This window comes from Balaenoptera borealis (assembly GCF_965194805.1).
Source record: "Balaenoptera borealis genome assembly, chromosome: 11".
In the NCBI taxonomy this organism is placed as follows: domain Eukaryota; kingdom Metazoa; phylum Chordata; class Mammalia; order Artiodactyla; family Balaenopteridae; genus Balaenoptera; species Balaenoptera borealis.
In genome coordinates, this window is record NC_138868.1 from 87054963 (window position 1) to 87075187 (window position 20225).

Consider the following 20225-nt stretch of genomic DNA (forward strand, 5'->3'; position numbering starts at 1 on the left):
TGCTTTCAGATTCCACATTTGCAACCAACTTTAAAAAGCTGCTGCTTGTCAAGTTTTGGTATAGTGTTAAAGAATATCCACAATTGTCTTAAAAGTCTACTAAAATACTCCTTCCTACATATCTGTGTGAGGCTGGATTTTCTTTATATACTTCAACAAGAACAGCATACTACAACAGACTGAATGAAGAAGCAGATATGAGAATCCAGCTGCCTTTTTTTTTCCCACTGTATTATTGATTTATTCTTTTTTCATTTAAAAATGTTACACTTAATGAATATACTGTTAGTACCCACAAGCCAGCTAGCAGATCTGTTTTTTTTTTTAATTTTTGAATTTTATTTTATTTATTTTTTTTATACAGCAGGTTCTTATTAGTCATCAATTTTATACACATCAGTGTATACATGTCAATCCCAATCACCCAATTCATCACACCACCACCATCCCCACCCCACCGAGGCTTTCCCCCCTTGGTGTTTGTTCTCTGCAACTGTGTCTCAACTTCTGCCCTGCAAACCGGTTCATCTGTACCATTTTCCTAGGTTCCACATATATGCGTTAATACACGATATTTGTTTTTCTCTTTCTGACTTACTTCATGCTGTATGACAGTCTCTAGATCCATCCACGTATCAACAAATGACCCAATTTCATTCCTTTGTATGGCTGAGTAATATTCCATTGTATGTATGTACCACTTCTTCTTTATCTATTCGTCTGTCGATGGGCATTTAGGTTGCTTCCATGACCTGGCTATTGTAAATAGTGCTGCAGTGAACATTGGAGTGCATGTGTCGTTTTGAATTATGGTTTTCTCTGGGTATATGCCCAGTAGTGGGATTGCTGGATCATATGGTAATTCTACTTTTAGTTTTTAAGGAACCTCCATACTGTTCTCCACAGTGGCTGTATCAATTTACATTCCCACCAACAGTGCAAGAGGGTTCCCTTTTCTCCACACACTCTCCAGCATTTGTTGTTTGTAGATTTTCTGATGATGCCCATTCTAACAAGTGTGAGGTGATACCTCATTGTAGTTTTGATTTGTATTTCTCTAATAATTAGTGATGTTGAGCAGCTTTTCATGTGTCTCTTGGCCATCTGTATGTCTTCTATGGAGAAATGTCTATTTAGATCTTCCACCCATTTTTTTATTGAGTTGTTTGTTTGTTTAATATTGAGCTGCATGAGCTGTTTGTATATTTTAGAGATTAATCCTTTGTCCATTGATTCATTTGCAAATATTTTCTCCCATCTGAGGGTTGTCTTTTCGTCTTGTTTATGGTTTCCTTTGCTGTGCAAAATCTTTGAAGTTTCATTAGGTCCCATTTGTTTATTTTTGTTTTTATTTCCATTACTCTAGGAGGTGCATCAAAAAAAATATTGCTGTGATTTATGTCAAAGAGTGTTCTTCCTATGTTTTCCTCTAAGAGTTTTATAGTGTCCGGTTTTACATTTAGGTCTCTAATCCATTTTGAGTTTATTTTTGTGTATGGTGTGAGGGAGTGTTCTAATTTCATTCTTTTACATGTAGCTGTCCAGTTTTCCCAGCACCACTTATTGAAGAGACTGTCTTTTCTCCATTGTATATCCTTGCCTCCTTTATCATAGATTAGTTGACCATAGGTGCGTGGGTTTATCTCTGGGCTTTCTATCTTGTTCCATTGATCTATGTTTCTGTTTTTGTGCCAGTACCATATTGTCTTCATTACTGTAGCTTTGTAGTATAGTCTGAAGTCAGGGAGTCTGATTCCTCCAGCTCTGTTTTTTTCCCTCAAGACTGCTTTGGCTATTCAGGGTCTTTTGTGTCTCCATACAAAGTTTAAGATTTTTTGTTCTAATTCTGTAAAAAATGCCATTGGTAATTTGATAGGAATTGCACTGCATCTGTAGATTGCTTTGGGTAACATGGTCATTTTAACAATATTGATTCTTCCAATCCAAGAACATGGTATATATCTCTCCACCTGTTGGTATCATCTTTCATTTTTTTCATCAGTGTCTTATAGTTTTCTGCATACAGGTCTTTTGTCTCCCTAGGTAGGTGTATTCCTAGGTATTTTATTCTTTTTGTTGCAATGGTAAATGGGAGTGTTTCCATAATTTCTCTTTCAGATTTTTCATCATTAGTGTATAGGAATGCAAGAGATTTCTGTGCATTAATTTTGTATCCTGCAACTTTACCAAATTCATTGATTAGATCTAGTAGGTTTCTGTTGGTATCTTTAGTATTCTCTGTGTATAGTATCATGTCATCTGCAAACAGTGACAGTTTTACTCCTTCTTTTCCAATTTGGATTCCTTTTATTTCTTTTTCTTCTCTGATTGCCGTGGCTAGGACTTCCAAAACTATGTTGAATAATAGTGGTGAGAGTGGACATCCTTGTCTTGCTCCTGATCTTAGAGGAAACGCTTTCAGTTTTTCACCATTGAGAATGATGTTTGCTGTGGGTTTGTCGTATATGGCCTTTATTATGTTGAGGTAGGTTCCCTGTATGCCCACTTTCTGGAGAGTTTTTATCATAAATGGGTGTTGAATTTCGTCAAAAGCTTTTTCTGCATCTATTGAGATGATCATATGATTTTTATTCTTCAATTTGTTACTATGGTGTATCACATTGATTGATTTGCATATATTGAAGAATCCTTGCACCCCTGGGATAAATCCCACTTGATCATGGTGTATGATCCTTTTAACGTGTTGTTGGATTCTGTTTGCTAGTATATTCTTGAGGATTTTTGCATCTATATTCATCAGTGATATTAGTCTGTAATTTTCTTTTTTTTGTAGTATCTTTGTCTGGTTTTGGTATCAGGGTGATGGTGGCCTCATAGAATGAGTTTGGGAGTGTTCCTTCCTCTGCAATTTTTTGGAAGAGTTAGAGAAGGATGGGTGTTAGCTCTTCTCTAAATGTTTGATAGAATTCACCTGTGAAGCCATGTGGTCCTGGACTTTTGTTTGTTGGAAGATTTTTAATCACAGTTTCAAGTTCATTACTTGTGATTGGTCTGTTCATAGTTTCTATTTCTTCCTGGTTCAGTCTTGGATGGTTATACCTTTCTAAGAATTTGTCCATTTCTTCCAGGTTGTCCATTTTATTGGCACAGAGTTGCTTGTAGTAGTCTCTTAGGATGCTTTGTATATCTGTGGTGTCTGTTGTAACTTCTCCGTTTTCATTTCTAATTTTATTGATTTGAGTCCTCTCTCTCTTTTTCTTATTGAGTCTGGCTAATGGTTTATCAATTTTGTTTATCTTCTCAAGGAACCAGCTTCTAATTTTATTGATCTTTGCTATTGTTTTCTTTGTTTCTATTTCACTTATTTCTGCTCTGATCTTTATGATTTCTTTCCTTCTGCTAACTTTGGGTTTTGTTTGTTCTTCTTTCTCTAGTTCCTTTAGGTGTAAGGTTAGATTGTTTATTTGGGATTTTTCTTTTTTCTTGAGGTAGGCTTGTATAGCTATAAACTTCCCTCTTAGAACTGCTTTTGCTGCATCCCATAGGTTTTGGGTCATCGTGTTTTCATTGTCATTTGTCTCTAGGTATTTTTTGATTTCCTCTTTGATTTCTTCAGTGATCTCTTGGTTATTTAATCACGTATTGTTTAGCCTCCATGTGTTTGTGTTTTTTACGTTTTTTTCCCTGTAATTGATTTCTAATCTCATAGTGTTGTGGTCAGAAAAGATGCTTGATGCGATTTCAATTTTCTTAAATTTACTGAGGCTTGATTTGTGACCCAAGATGTGATCTATCCTGGAGAATGTTCCGTGCGCACTTGAGAAGGAAGTGTAATCTGCTGGTTTTGGATGGAATGTCCTATAAATATCAATTAAATCTATCTGGTCTATTGTGTCATTTAAAGCTTGTTTCCTTATTTATTTTCATTTTGGATGATCTGTCCATTGGTGTAAGTGAGGTGTTAAAGTCCCCCACTATTACTGTGTTACTGTCGATTTCCTCTTTTATAGCTGTTAGCAGTTGCCTTATGTATTCAGGTACTCCTATGTTGGGTGCATATATAGTTACAATTATTATATCTTCTTCTTGGATTGATCCTTTGATCATTATGTAGTGTCCTTCCTTGTCTCTTGTAACATTCTTTATTTTAAAGTCTATTTTATCTCATTTGAGTATTGCTACTCCAGTTTTTTTTCGTTTTCCACTTGCATGGAATATCTTTTTCCATCCCCTCACTTTCAGTCTGTATGTGTCCATAGGTCTGAAGTGGGTCTCTTGTAGACAGCATATATATGGGTCTTGTTTTTGTATCCATTCAGTAAGCCTGTGTCTTTTGGTTGGAGCATTTAATCCATTCACGTTCAAGGTAATTATTGATATGTATGTTCCTATGACCATTTTCTTAATTGTTTTGGGTTTGGTTTTGTAGGTCCTTTTCTTCTCTTGTGTTTCCCACTTAGAGAAGTTCCTTTAGCATTTGTTGTAGAGCTGGTTTGGTGGTGCTGAATTCTCTTAGCTTTTGCTTGTCTGTAAAGCTTTTGATTTCTCCATCGAATCTGAATGAAATCCTTGCTGGGTAGAGTAATCTTGGTTGTAGGTTCTTCCCTTTCATCACTTTAAGTATATCATGCCACTCCCTTCTGGCTTATAGAGTTTCTGCTGAGAAATCAGCTGTTAATCTTATGGGAGTTCCCTTGTATGTTATTTTTCATTTTTCCCTTGCTGCTTTCAATAGTTTTTCTTTGTCTTTAATTTTTGCCAATTTGATTACTATGTGTCTCGGTGTGTTTCTCCTGGGGTTTATCTTGTATGGGACTCGCTGCGCTTCCTGGACTTGCATGGCTATTTCCTTTCCCATGTTAGGGAAGTTTTCGACTATAATCTCTTCAAGTATTTTCTCAGGTCCTCTCTCTCTCTCTTCTCCTTCTGGGACCCCTATAATGCGAATGTTGTTGCATTTAATGTTGTCCCAGAGGTCTCTTAGGCTGTCTTCATTTCTTTTCATTCTTTTTTCTTTATTCTGTTCTGCAGCAGTGAATTCCACCATTCTGTCTTCCAGGTCACTTATCTGTTCTTCTGCCTCAGTTATTCTGCTATTGATTCCTTCTAGTGTAATTTTCATTTCAGTTATTGTATTGTTCGTCTCTGTTTGTTTGTTCTTTAATTCTTCTAGGTCTTTGTTAAACATTTCTTGCATCTTCTCGATCTTTGCCTCCATTCTTTTTCCAAGGTCCTGGATCATCTTCACTATCATTATTCTGAATTCTTTTTCTGGAAGGTTGCCTATCTCCACTTCATTTAGTTGTTTTTCTGGGGTTTTATCTTGTTCCTTCATCTGGTACATAGCCCTCTGCCTTTTCATCTTGTCTCTTTCTGTGAATGTGGTTTTTGTTCCACAGGCTGCAGGACTGTAATTCTTCTTGCTTCTGCTGTCTGCCCTCTGGTGGATGAGGCTATCTAAGAGGCTTGTGCAAGTTTCATGGATCTGTTTTGCCTCTTTCCGAGGTTTCACCTTATCTTGCAAATCATACTGCTTAATTCCTTTATAGCTGATTCCAAGCCACCAAGGAAGTCCTTGTTTATCCTTTACTGCATAATAATGGACTCCATAGGTCGGTAGAGCTTCTACTATTTTCATATACTGAACCACAGCTTGACCCCGAGTCAGACCTTTGATTTTCAAATAATGGTCAATTACCCTGTCCTCACAGTAGGCAAGGGAGGGGTGCTCTTGCAGAGTTTTGGTTGGAAAGTCTGATAATGTCTTTAAATCTTTCCTGGCATTTTCATCACCAGGGGCCCCTCGGGGAGGTGGTGTTAGATCGAGAGGACCAGTGGCTGCTTGACTGGTTCTCCGGACTCCAGGTCAACGTGGAGCAGCTGGGGAGGAGAAGGAAGCAGAGGAGGGAACTGGAAAGCCAGGAGGAGAAAGGAGGCCAGTTGTCTTTTATTAAGGGAGATATTAAAAGAGATTTGTAAAAGTATAAAACAAGGCTGCTACTCTCAACTTTTTTTGTTTTTGTTTTTTTATTACCATAAGTATTGATTCATATAGCCAATATAGGTAAAAGAGCTTTGGGGAATGTAACAATTTTTTAGGAGTGTAAAGGCTCCTGGGACCAAAAAGATTAAGCGCTGATGATCTAGAAGCAGACTTCCAAACAACAAAGTGTCTGACTAGTAAGAGTATAATGTACCAAAATAGATAAACAACAAAGACCTACTGTATAGCACAGGGAACTACATTCAATATATTATAATAACCTATAATGGAAAAGAATCTGAAAAAGAATAGATATATATATATATATGTATAACTGAATCACTTTGCTACACATCTGAAATTAATACAACATTGTAAGTCACCTATACTTCAATATAATAATAAAAAGAATGCATTGGCAACTGCTCCAAATATAACCAATACAGATACAAAATTGTCATTTATTTGGTTTGTTTGATGTGAAACTAAAACTTGGAACGTTTTCAATTTGGGTGTGGGCGTCTGCTCAGCAATCAAGTTTGAATTAACTACATTCCAAATGCTGTAGGTGCTCTAGCCTTTGGAGCCCAGCATTGCTCTACTGGACCCAAAAGTGCAAATTAAAGTGCTGCATGCTTCAGGTTTTTAAGCAGAATATGCAAGTGGGTCTTTTTTCTTTTTCTAGTGGGTCTTACTTTGTTTATTTTTTGTGTGTTTTCCTGACGAGGGAATCCTCTTTTGTCTTCAAGTCTTCAATGCTTCTCTCTAGGCTAACCTTGCAATATATCTTCCAAACTGGACCAATTAAAAGTGAAAAGGGATACAATTAAAGTAATTATGCCTGAACACCAGGCACAAACCATGAGTGTCCTAGACAAACAAGGACATGTGGTCATCTGACTTCTTCCCAGGCCACCACCACCCTCAAGTCTGACTGATCTGCTTTCGCGCTCCCTGTAGCATCTACCCCAAGCCTTCCTCCTGCTCTCTCTGGTGATGACTGCTTCTCTCTTATCAAGAACACAGAGGACCACCAGACTGCCATGTTCCTCCACCTCAACACTGCCTTCTTTGCCCATGTATTCCTCTTTCTCTTCATCTTCTCTTGTTCTTGGAGGAATAAGGATGCAAGGCTCTGCCATTCTCCGATCCCTGCTTAATCCAACAAGCAGTTCTTTGCTGGCATTCTCGCTCTCTCTTCCATATTTTCTCCTTCCAACAAGCCATGAACATTGTAGTGTTTTCTCTCTAAAAAGTCTTCCCTAGACCTCAAGATACTGTTTTCTCTATTCCTTCCACTGTCTGTGTTTTCTCCTGCCCACTTCGTGACAAACCTCTCTTTCTGGGGGCCTTTTTCCTCCCACCCCTTCAACACAGGTGTCCCCGAAGTTCTCGACTCTGCCCTCCTCTCTTCCCACGTGCTGTCAGTTGGCATGATCTTCCTCTCCTACAGTGTGTCATAGACACAACTAATTGTGATTAACTCTCAAATATGTATTTCTAGTACTTGCCTCTTTCTTTCTTTAAAGCACCTTTTCCAAGGTCCATCTGTGTTTTGTGCATCTCACCTGAATGGGCAGCTGGCACCTTAAACTCAGCAAACTCAGCGTGCTCCACACAAAACGCATCCTCTCCCATGTTCCCTTTCTGGCAACATCGTCCTCTCAGGAAGCCTCAACGTTTCATCATCTTTTATCCTTCTGCTTCCATCTCCCTCACATACTTCTTTTTCCCAGTTGTCCTGTTGACTTTCATCATAAACTCTAAAATGCCTTCCACTTCCATCTCTTCTTTCTTTTCCTACTGCCACTTCCCTGTTTCAGGCCCATGTGTCAGTTGCTCCAACTTCAGAGCCAGTTTCATACCTCATCTTCCTGCCTCTTCTCTTTCCCTCCACCAGTCTTCATGGACACTTGGCTAGGGAGAGACTCTGACGGTGAATGTGGGCACAGCTCAGAAGAGTCTTCAGAGAAGGTCTCTACCAGCAAGCTGAGAGCTGAGAGGAGAAGCCAGTGGAGGGATGAGAAGGGGAGAAGGACCAGAACAGTACATTTACCAGACGTCCAGTGAGGGGAGAGTACGAGGAAGGAGGTGGCCAACAGTAAAGAGTGCTAGGAGAAGTCAAGGACTTGAGACTGGAGGAGAGGACTTTAATTTGGCAATCAAAGATCACGGTGCTCTTGGAGAAAGAAGTTTCAGTTCCTGAGTGTGGGCGGAGGACCAGCCTCTAGGTTCTCAACTTCTCATGACCACCACTGGCATTCTCCTTCAGCATCTCCTTATCTCGGTCACATTCTAAGACCACTCTTCTTTTGATAATTGAAATGCCAATACACAACTCTCCAAGGACCGTTTTCTATTCTTCCAGTTCCTCTACACCCTCAAAACCCCCTAAACTCAACTCTTTGATCTTGACGAGCCACCAAATGTCACCTACTCTGGGTTCCGCTTGGCTCCACTTGTTTTTTTCCTGTTCCGTCAGACCCTGTCGTCCAACACCTCACTTACTGCCCTGCTGGCATCCTTCATTCTCTCATCTGCGTTTTGTTACACCACAGTGCACAGGTTGAAATGATGCAGTACTGAGGTACATGGGGCTTGCTGGAGGAAACTCCCCAGCCCTCACTGTCCCTAATACGTGATTCTCCACTCCAATCTTCAGTGGTCCCTCAGCATCATTCAGCAATCCTTCTCCAGGTCAACTTTCTTCTTTTTTTCATTCCTGCACTAGCCAGTTTAACCCATCATGGTTTCCTCAAGACCTACAATTCTGCCCCATCTCTCAGCAGATTCCTTGCCTCCTTCTCCACAAAGAAAGTGAGGCCTCCAGGCATGAACGTCAACTTCCCTCCTTTAATCCTCACAATTACAACATTGAACACTGTGTGTGGGTAGATACACGTATGTATATAAGCAGATGTGTGGCTAGATGTACAGGTGTATGTGTAAGCATGTGTGTGTGTGTGTACATGCTCACAGCCTTAATCAACACAATTTTTAAAGCACCCACCATGTGCCATCCACTGTGCCATGCATTTTGTAATGTGTTATCTCATTTAATCCTCTTACCATGCTTCTTCTGCTAGTCAGAGAAGGTACATTTCTTTACATCTGCCTGTCTCCTGAGAGACCTCTGTCCCTATTTCCTATAACTTCCTCCTCTTTGCCAGTTCCTTCCCCTCAGCAGTTCAACATGCTCAAGTCTTCCATCTTGAAAACCCCACAACTTTTCCTCAGTCACCACTTCTCTATATAGCCCTCTTAGCAGCCAAACTTTTGAATAATCTTTGTTCATTACTGCCAGTTTCTCACATCTCATTTGTTACTCAATCCACTGGAAACTAGAATCTATTCACATCACTCCATGACTCCATGAAAAGTATCACAAGTGTTACTATTCCTGCTGGTACTGTCTCAGGACCCACTCTGTGCTACTCTATTATACCAGGTGTCATAAACTCATTCTCTTGTGCAATTCTTCTCAGCATTTACCCTAACAATAATTGTTCTGGCAATTATTTGTTTCATGTTTGCTCCCTACAAAAGACTGAAAGTTAACTTGGAGCGTGGACCATGACTATTTTCTTTACATTTGTGTCCCAAGTCCATGCACAGAGTGGGACCTCAGTAAATATTCATTGAGGGCTTCCCTGGTGGTGCAGTGGTTAAGAATCTGCCTGCCAATGCAGGGGACACGGGTTCAAGCCCTGGTCCGGGAAGATCCCGCATGCCGCCGAGCAGCTAGTCCCGTGGGCCACTACTGAGCCTGTGCTCTAGAGCCCGTGAGCCACAACGGCTGAGCCCGTGTGCCACAGCTACTGAAGCCCGTGTGCCCTGGAGCCTGTGCTCTGCAACAGGAAAAGCCACCGCAATGAGAGGCCCACACACGGAAACGAAGAGCAGCCTCCGCTCGCTGCAACTAGAGAAAGCCCGCGCGCAGCAACGAAGACCCAACGCAGCCAAAAATAAATAAATAAATAAATTTAAAATAAATAAATACATACCTAGGTACATACATACTCGTTGAATTAACGACTGAATAAATAACCGAATAATGCTTTAAGGTAGATCCTTGTATCTCCATTAAACATGAGAAAAACAGGGCTCAATGTGGTTAAATGACTTTCCCAAAGTCATATGGCTAGCACGGGGTAAGAGCCAGGACTCAAACCCAGATCCAATGATAAGCCTGTGCTTGTCCAGTGCCCCCTGTGATCTCCCCCACCATTACCCTCACTGCTGCCCATACACATGAGACACACTCTCAGATTTACACACCTAGCCCAGGCCTTTCTTCTTAGCCCCAGATTCAGATGCACAACTCTCCACTTTAAATTTCCACCTCAAAGTCCACCTCTAACCAAACTCAACTCATTATCTTTCCCAAACCTACTCTTTAACTCTTACTCTTAATGTTGTCACCATCGACGCAGATGACCAAGCCAGAATCTTGGGAAATATCTTCTCCATCACACCGACTACACACACACACACACACACACACACACACACACACACACACTCTCTCTCTCTCTCCCAGTAACTACATTCTGTCCTTTCTCCCTCAACACCTCTTCCATCCACCCTTTCCTCTAAATCACTATACTGTTGTAGTTTAGACACTTACAGATTTCACCTGGATACCAGCAATTGGGTCGAGCTGGTTTCCTTGCATCTGGTTTGACCCTCTACAATTCATTCTTCCCTTATATCAGCATCATCTTTATAAAGCACAGATATGATGATGTCACTTCCTTCCTTAACACTTTGTAACACTTTGATGGCTTGCTATCCCAGCTAATGGGATAACCAAGCAAAATCTCCAGAAATGAGACATAAAGACCTAGATGGGTTCATTCTGCCTGTGTCCCGAGTCCCTCCTGACACATGCTCCCACCCTAGGCTTACTGAGGTGCTTCCAGTGCCCTCCAGCCCACCGTGCTGCTTCACTCACCACTGTCTCTGTACACGCTTCCTCTCCTGGAAGGAACAACTTTCTTCATTATAGTCGTCCTCATGAACTCCTACAGGTACTGCAAATCCACGTTCTTCAACAAAGTCCTTCCAGACCCTTAAAACTCTCTTCCAAGCTCCTACTGAACATTACGGTTTCTATATAGGATATGCCACACTATGCATCAATTATGTTTACTTGCCTGCTTCCTTGCTATGTTGTAAGTTCTTTAAGGGAGGGACCAAAATTTTTTAAATTTTCTTATGCTCAATACCTAGTAGCAATGGTGTCCAATAGAGTTTTGATGGTTGAATGACTAAATACTTTACAAATGCTCCATGTTCCTATAACTGAGCTCCAACCTCACAGAGAACAGGAGCAAAAGCAAAATGAACTTGGTTACGATGGTCCTGATCCATAAAGAGCAAAAGCATGTAAGGTTTGCCTGCCACAGCCAAGTGCTCAAAAAGAGAAAATGTTAGAAACAAATAACATATATTAATGCATATGTGTGGAGTCTAGAAAAATGGTACAGATGAACCAGTTTGCAGGGCAGGAATAGAGACACAGATGTAGAGAACAAACGTGTGGACGCCAGGGCAGGGGGTGGGGGGTGGGGAAGGTGGGGGGGGGTGGTGGTGGATGAACTGGGAGATTGGGATTGAAATATATACACTAATACGTATAAGGTAGATAACTAATAAGAACCTGCTGCATAAAAAAATAATAAAATTCAAAAAAAAGAAAAGAAATATGCATTTTTTAGTATTATATGAATATTTTTAGAAATATTACACTGACTTGTTTCACATGTTGGCTTGGGGAAGAGAAGATGCCAAAGGGATGTGCGCCAGCTGTAGTTTCCATTTGTTCAAAAAAATGTAAACCATGATGCCAGAGGCAGAAACTCACAAATGCAGCACGGTGGAAGTGCAGCCAGACCACATCAAGATTTCTGCAGCCTTTACACTTGGATTTTGTTCGAAAGGCAGGGCCTGTCACCCCACACATAGGCTGTGTCAAAGAGTGAGGCCTAAGGTCAGAGCCTGAAGCTCAGACAGCAATTATGCTGTCTCCAGACACAAGTGTGGGATGTCTTCCCATAGCTCATTTGAAAGATTCTTAAACTTTGGCTGCTTCCAACCATGTCTTATCTTTCTTTAGAACGCACTTCACGTCTGCACTCAGATGATCCAGTTCTCACGTGTAGCCTCTACTGGAACGGAAGGCAGCACGTTGCAGGAGTATTTTGCCCAGAGTTAGAGGAGATCAAATAGCCAGCGTGTCTCCTCCACCCTCTCACCTCCCACTCCCTGCACCTGTGGCCCTGCTGAGGATCCTTATGTGCTATGGTGGCCTCTCAACATCCGCTTTCCATCTTTCCCAAGTCAGCTGCTGAGCCTGGTAAGGCTCTGGGCTGGTGGACCCATGGGATCTAGCTGCGCACTCACTGTACCCTGGGGGAGCGGAAGAGAGCACAGCGGCTGATGAGTGACAAAGCGGAGTGAAACCGAAGGCAGAGAGCTGCTAATGCGGGCCTGGGTCTTCCAGCAGAACCTTGCTCCTGAGTGAAGGGCCTTCCATGAAAGCTGATGACAGAGACAGATTCCCTTTACCCATCATTTCAACTTTATTCACTAATGGGCTGAGTGTGAGGGCTCAGAAAATGTGCCCCACTCAGGTAATGCTGTGGCTTTTCCTACCCACTGTCACCCTGGCTTGTAAGTGAAAAATTCACAGAATCTGTCAGGCAGTGGAATGTCTCCTGACCGCATCCAATTGACTAGTCACTTTCAGCCTCCCCAGCAGAGAGTACATCTTCACTTATAAGGAATGATTTCAGGATCATGAAGATGGTCAGTTAGATTTGGCTGTAATTTCTCTCTCTTGAGCTCCCAGGAGAACTGCCTGACTGGCCCATGGCTTTTGCAAATTGACAAGGGGGCCTCAGCTTCGATGTTTCTTTTGCAAGTTTTTCTGGCTGGAGTCTACATTTCTCTTAATTTGGTTTCAGCTGGCATTTTCAGGCTAAGGCCATTCCCCTTGTACATTTAGGATTTAGGTCTTTGGTTCAAGAACCAACCGGAAGCTGAAAAAAAGTCATTAACCTCAAGCTTGTCATCTCAGAGCATCCATGTGGCTGACAATGTCCCAGAGTGGAGGACCAGCACCCTACCTGGCTTTGCTCCTACTTCTAAAATTCTGTGCTCAATATCACATTGTCTCGTTGGTCATATCCCGTTTCTATTATGTATTAGATTAAGATGGGATCCTTTAACCAGGCATTCAAGGACTTCAAAACCTACTCACACCTCAACTATCTAGGCTTTCTCCTCCAGGTTGCCTGACAGGGACACTCCATCTGCCAGCTTCACTCAACCTCAGGTCTGAATCTTCCATTATCCTTTCCTCCCCACACAGTAAGCCTTTTCCTAGATTCCTAGTCTGATGACACTCTAGCCTAAATCCATTCAAACTCATCCCGCTTCCTTCATACACTCTTCCTAGTCTGCTTAGTTCACAGAGATCTCTCTCTTTCTTGATGTCCCCACAGTAAAAACTGCCAGACAATTGGCGAACAGAACATACCGCATCTTTTGTGTTCTCCGATTGTCTTTTGTGTGTTGGTTGTGCCTCCCCAAATGAATGACAAATTCCTTAATGGCAGGGAAACAGCTGTACAATTCTTACTCCCTCCCAATGCCTAGATTGGTGCTGGCATATGAAAGGTACTTAATAAAGATCTGCTCAGTTGAATCCAATAAAGCAACTTGGATCATAAATGATCTTCTCAACAGGAAATACCAAGTGAGCAGGCTGGTGTCATAGCCCCTGAAGTGCCAAGTGACTCATTCAGTTTCAATATAGACAGGACCACACATGCAACCATTGCTGCACCCAAGTGGGTTGATTTGAAATCAATTTAAACTACTATGTGCAATTCATTCCATTTTTTCAAAAAGTACTTTTATATTTCTCGATATCTTAATTCATATTTTCACAACTCGAGATATATTTATTTAACTTGGACATTTCTAAAATAGCAATTTACTTGCATATTTTTAAAAAATATTTTTTACCATAGCAAAGTTGATTCAGGCTTTACATATTTCATTTTAAATGAAGCAGACTTTGTATTGTTTTTCTGTCCAGTACGAAAGTGGCTGAACCAATGGTGTGCAGTGTGCCTCACTATTTCTCACTGCCCAGTTTCAATCATTCCCAGTCTTTTAAATTCTGACTTCTGGACAAATGCTCCCAAATATATGCTTCCCAACTTCACCTTTCTTCAAAGTAGATGTCAATTCCACATCTACTACCAGAATATCTTTTTCAAATAAAACACAATAAAAGAAGTCAGCAACTCTGTATTCCAAAATTCTATTTCCAAGGCTGTTTGAAATTTATAATTCATTTTCCATAGAAACGGCATTATAAATAGTAATTCAGTTAGTTCTCTGGCTGGAAAACAAAGCTTAACTAATCCATCTGCAAGGAAAAGTAGCAGAAAGCAATATGGTAACAATATGAGTAATTAAATGAAGCACTAAAAAGTGAATGTAAAAAAAAAAATAAGTTCATCTCGGTTGTTAATATTTAAAGAAAGCACTTTCACTTAGAGGACAGGGAGACTGAGATTGCGGATATCTGGAGGACTTTTAGTTACAGCCACATAGTACTAAAATCTGGCAGGTTCTAGACCTACCTCCTCAATCCAGTTGCCAGTCCTTCTGATTCTTCCTTCAACTGACCTCTTCTACTTGTCTATTCTCTTCCATTCCCTCTGCCCCTGTCCTCAACCAGACATCCTCCTCCCTGACCTGGATTATTCTCACGGTTTCCTAGTTGGTTTCTCTGAGTCCAATTTCCTCTTTAAAATTCATTTTGCATATGGCATTCAGATTAATCTTTTTTGAATTGTTCTGCTCAACAGTATACCATCTCCCCCCAATGAGTCAGAATAGCATAGGCCTTGCCAAACTTTCTGGGGTGATGTGTAGCCTGGTACTGGGGGAGACCCCTCATACTGGCAGGGCCCATTCAGGGACCAGTGGAGGACCCACACAGGGTCCAGTGGAGGACCCACTCCCACGCAAAGTAGTCCAGGCACCCAAATGACATTTAGAATTCTTGGTCAGGAGAGAGCACAAGCTCTCTCCCTTTAGACTGCCTGAATAGTTGATCTGCTCTCGAAGACCAGAAAGTGATGTCTCAATCTGGTTACTACGTTATTCTTTTAGAGGAGCTAGAATGTTGAAGCTCTCGGCCAAAAGTGGGAGGATGGGGAGGTGAGACAGTTTGGTCTTCCGTTTGGTCTCAGTTGCCTGTGATCCCTCTGAGCAGAGTGAACACAGACCTGTTGGTACAACCTGACAGAGAAGCATCACAATAGTGAAAGAGCCTTGCGTTGGTACAAAGCTCCTTTTCTGAGACTCTGTTGTGTCTTCATTTGTTCAAAGGAGACAGTGATGCCCTCCACCCACAGCTGCTGTAAGGATTGAGGGAGGTGCTTGAAAAGACCTCTAACGGTGTCTCATACATACATACAGGTATGCGTTAATTAAATCGGAGATAAGGAGATGTACAAAAGCTTTGGGTCAGAGCCTCCAACTCTTGACCAACCCCTGGCAGATGCTTTCACTTGGACGAATGCCCACTTTATCAACTTTGGGCTGGAATTCAAGCAGAATCTTGCTTGCTGTTCTATACTCCACCCTGACTCACTAAGAACAACTATCTGGGGAAAGGAGAATTACTGATTTACAATTCAGATCCAAGAAATACTCAGGAATGAAGACAATAGCAAATCCAAATGAGACACGGAGTCTGCTCTGGTTAATTGAAACAAAACAAAACAACCTCAAAAAACAAAAGCCAAACAAACCAACAAAAAAACTCTGGATCTGGCCAGCCAAGAGCAGAGCCACTGCCTGTTGTCATGGTGACTCGGGCATTGCAATCCAGGGCTTCTGAGGGCAAAGACTGTGGCTGCAGAGGGCCACACCCAGGGCTCTGTGGTCCCTAACTCAGGCTGCTTCTCTCCGAGGCTGGCAAGAAAAGTGAAAGAGGGTTGGGAAGATGTGTATTTGCTTCCATTCTCCGTGTGGTACTCACAGAGATATGTATTTTAGGACTAATCATTTTGAGGCATTATAGCTGTAGAAGATTTATCCATTTTCAAGGCATTTTCACCCACTAAATTCTAACAGCAGCCCAGGTATTATTTCCATTTTGTAGATGATAGAGCTTAGAGTGGTGGCCATGGGACAGGTCACTAAAACCCTCTAAACTGTGGGTTTTTTATTGGCATAATGACTACATGGAATTGTAAACGACAGAGCTCTAAATGTTAGAGAAATGTCACTCCTGGCCAGTGTCATTCCCATACCATCCCACCCCCTGACCCCCACCCCAATCTACTCCTAAGAAAAGATAATGCCAAATAGCATTAGACACTGAGGTGCTACTCAATGCAGAATGTGTCCTATTCATCTCTGTTATATACTAGTAGAGGAGTTGTCCTGTTTCTAGCTCCCTGGGCTGTTTGGAAACTATGGGGCATATCTGGAAACAAAGACTGTAATTGCAATCTGCGTTTCCAAACCTCCCATTAGCAGAGTCATGCCACCTACTGTGCTGAGAGGTGACCTCATTAGAAGAGGAGAACTACCAGTGCAAACTCAAAGCTTCCTGAACCCTCTGGCAGTTGGGCCTGTTCTTGGGGAAGGCGTCCAGCAGCTGCCACTCACGATGGGCTTCTGTACCCCACATTTGCAAAAGCTTTTTTTGCAGGCCTTTGATCCTCCCAGGAGCTAGCTGGTTTTGTTTTGTTTTTATCCTCAAGCAAGATGGCTGCTGATTGCAATGAGCTCAGAATAGCAGAAAGTAATTAAAAATTCATTTTAAAATCTATTGCACAGTTTACCATCTACATTAAGAACACCGATGGGGTAAACAGGCTGGCATCATCTTCAGTAAGGCAAGGCAAAAGAAGAATTCGGGCAGTCTGTTGCACACAGTTTAGGAGCAGTAGATAAAATAAATTGTATTTCAGCTGGCCTTTGTACAAGTTTTGTAGGCCTTTTCCTGAAAATGCAAGTGGTCATGACAGAAACCCGCATTTTCCAAGAGAATTTGGTAGCCATTTGATGGCCCAATTATCTCAATCTTGTTGATTGAGATAATTCTTCAGGAAAATGGATCTCCTGTTTTCAAAGAGCAGTTCTCTTTAGAGGTCAGTGACCAATGGTGCCGGGAAGCTGACATTTTAACAAGCACTTTTTTTTTCTAATGATGTGGATCCACTGTTTATCGCATTATTTTGGGAACCTTTCTGCGTTGAATATCTAGAGTTTAAACCAGACTTGGATGTGCAGACTGAGCTGCCAAAGTAGTAACAGAGGTGCACCTGGACCCCAGGCTTTCCTCCATCCCACCAAACCCTCACCGTGCCTTCTGCAGTCCCAGACCTGCCTGTGACCAGCAAACACTGCCATCAACTCCATCCCTGCCCTTGGCCCCAGTCTCAGTACCAGAAGCAAATTCCATTGGAAAATAGATATTCTCTGCAAGAAAGTCCATATGCAAGACATTTTTCTGAGGGCTTTTTTTTCTTTAAACTCTAGCAGAGAAAGTGCTACTGAGAACACACTATTGAAAAGAAGTTAACTTGCGTTAAGTGATCTGTATTTTCACCCATGAGCTATGTTTTCTGGGTCCAAACGTCACTTTATATCAATTTTGAAGCGTGGCAATAGGAATCTGATGATGAATATAATAAAACAGTTTCATTTAGCAATCGAATTACATTATTAATATTACTGCATTACCCATTTTATTCTAGAATTTATGTTCATTTTCAGAACTAACAACCCCTTCTGCTCAGTGCACATATTTTATGTTTAAAGTAACTTGTTGTACTCCAACCCAGGAAACAAATACCGAATCAATTTACTCTCTCCCTCTTCCCCCAACACTGAAAGCAAATGTCAAGTGTTATAAAGCTCCCCAATGATGTCAATAATTTTATTAAAACTTGAGATTTAATATCTCTTCTCATATCCTTGATAGAGGATTTTAGTAGGTAGGGCTATAAAACTAATAACCTAATTTTCACTGCAAATATTTTCATTCACCTGGGGCAGAGTAAACCAAGGCCTTTATGGTTTCGTTAAGCCAGATTATGAGCAATTTTGATTAAAACCAAAGACACTGACATTTTCCAAACAGAAAAGGAGTGTCACCAGAATCAATGTCTTGGCCATTGCTTGTGTCCAGATGAATCCAGAAGCTGGGGTGGGAGAAACTGCCTCCAGAGGGTTGTGGGTCTAAACAATCACAGGTTCTTAGCATTTCCTGCCTGATCCTAAGGGGGTGGAGGTGAGAGGTGGGGGGTGGAGCTGGGAGGGAATCTGTGCTCTAGTCACACAAGGGTAACACCTTCTGACCTCAATTAACATACACATGAAGCGAATATAGAGACATTTCTTTCAATAAACATTGAAATCAATAAACGTTGAAAATATCAAAAGCTAACCTTTTTCCAGTTTCCAAAGCAACAAAGAAGACCACGGATGGAGAGGTCATTAAAAAGCAGGGGACAGAGCCAAGAAGATGGAATAATGATGTTCACATTTCTCACTCTTACCGGTGTTGAAGTTGCTTTTATTAAGACAGTTAAGAATAATTTCAAGTTTCCAAGGGAAAAAAATTGAGTTGAAGATTCTGATTTTTTTTCTTGTAATTATTTCAGAAACAAATGCTAAATCACTTATAATCCATTATAAAATTATAAGTGATGTACTGTGATGCTAGCATGGGCATGATTTCTGAATTTTACTAGGTTTTCTCCATTTGTAGTTTTTATATTTAGGAAAATATGCCTTGATCCAGCCCAGATTCAAATATAAAGAATAATCATCATGTTTTATAACAAAGGTCTGTTTTGTGGATTCTTTGTTCATGTTATTACATGTTTATATTTGAAGATAAGGCAGCTGCTATTGGTATTCCGGGGGCCAGTAAAATTGAAACAGTTAATGAATGGGTGTCAATCTTTTCCAGATAGAATATTCATGTAGCTTGAATGACAGCATTCATATTTTTGATAATAAACTAAGAGGAGGTATCGGCCTTTCTTAGATTATGAGTTAGAAATGTGCTGTGATACATTTAAGATGATGGACATCATGTAAAAAGTCTTGTTTTTCTTAATCATGTACATTGGCTGGAGGACCCTCTACTCAAGGAAATGGCCAAGGATTCAGTGATACTACAATGTCTATGATCGTTAACATTTGTCAACACCTGCTATGCAGTAGACACTTTACATACGTGATTTCTTTTCACCCTCACTACTCTTTGACAGGGGAACTATTCCTATTTTATGGAAGAGAAAACATAGCTTAAAAATTCTAAGAAACATGTTAAAGGCTGTTATACAGGACACATTCTGCCAACCTGGAAAATACAAATACTGAACCAATCTTTATAATTAAAATTCACCACAACATTGCCTTGGGTAATGAGGGGAGTCAGCTCTTTTTCTCTTAGGTTGCTGAATTACTCTGAATTAAGAGCTTTTAAGCAGTAACTGTAATGTATTAGCGGTTCTACCATTTTTAAAATATTTAAATCTTTTTCTAATTACAATAAAATTTATCTTATTCTACATGGACCCAGAATGGACTATTCTGATTATTAAAACACTCTGGCTAATAAAGTGTTAGGGGAAGACTACTAATCTTTAAGAAGTAGCAAAATCATATGCATTCAGTATCAATGAAGCACAAGCTTTGACGATTCAGGAATCATGTAGGAGACGGTAATGCTGGAGGGTCATTGTGACAAAGACCGGTTATAATTTCACAAGGAAAGCAGGACAACACTACTTAATAGAGATTTCTAGTTGTCAGAATCTTAGATTTGAAGAACTGGAAGGCACCTTGGAGGTCCTCCAACCAAGCCTTTTATTTACAGGTGAGGACTCGGAGACGCAGACAACTGGCAGCTTTAAGTGACACACCCAAGGTCATCCAGGAGCCCAGTGGGAGCCACCTAGTGACCAGAACCCATGGTAACCAGTTCTGCCTTGCTAAGCTGATTCATCAAAATCATAGGTACCCTACGTAGCTCATCATCACTTAGAACAAAACAAAAAAGGAAAGATGTGCCGTCATTTGCCTTCTGAATTTGTTGATTTCCAAGCAACCACAGATTTACTCTTTTTTGTTGTTTTCTGTGACAGCTATTCCCTGGATCATCATTTTCTTTCCATAACTTCCATAGCACAATTAACACACCTGATGTCATGCTGTAAATAGACAC

At 40.9% G+C, this 20225-nt stretch overlaps 1 protein-coding gene and 1 long non-coding RNA gene across 29 annotated transcripts in view; one reads left to right on the forward strand and one right to left on the reverse strand.

Moving 5' to 3' along the window:
- Positions 1-20225, reverse strand: part of LOC309606410 (neural cell adhesion molecule 1) — a 309239-nt gene that overhangs the window by 105816 nt on the left and 183198 nt on the right. The gene's annotated exons all lie outside the window — the stretch shown is intronic.
- On the forward strand, positions 10856-16314 carry LOC309606499. Its single transcript, XR_014231893.1, has 2 exons — positions 10856-10974; positions 12063-16314. It is a non-coding gene; the product is annotated as an uncharacterized lncRNA (long non-coding RNA).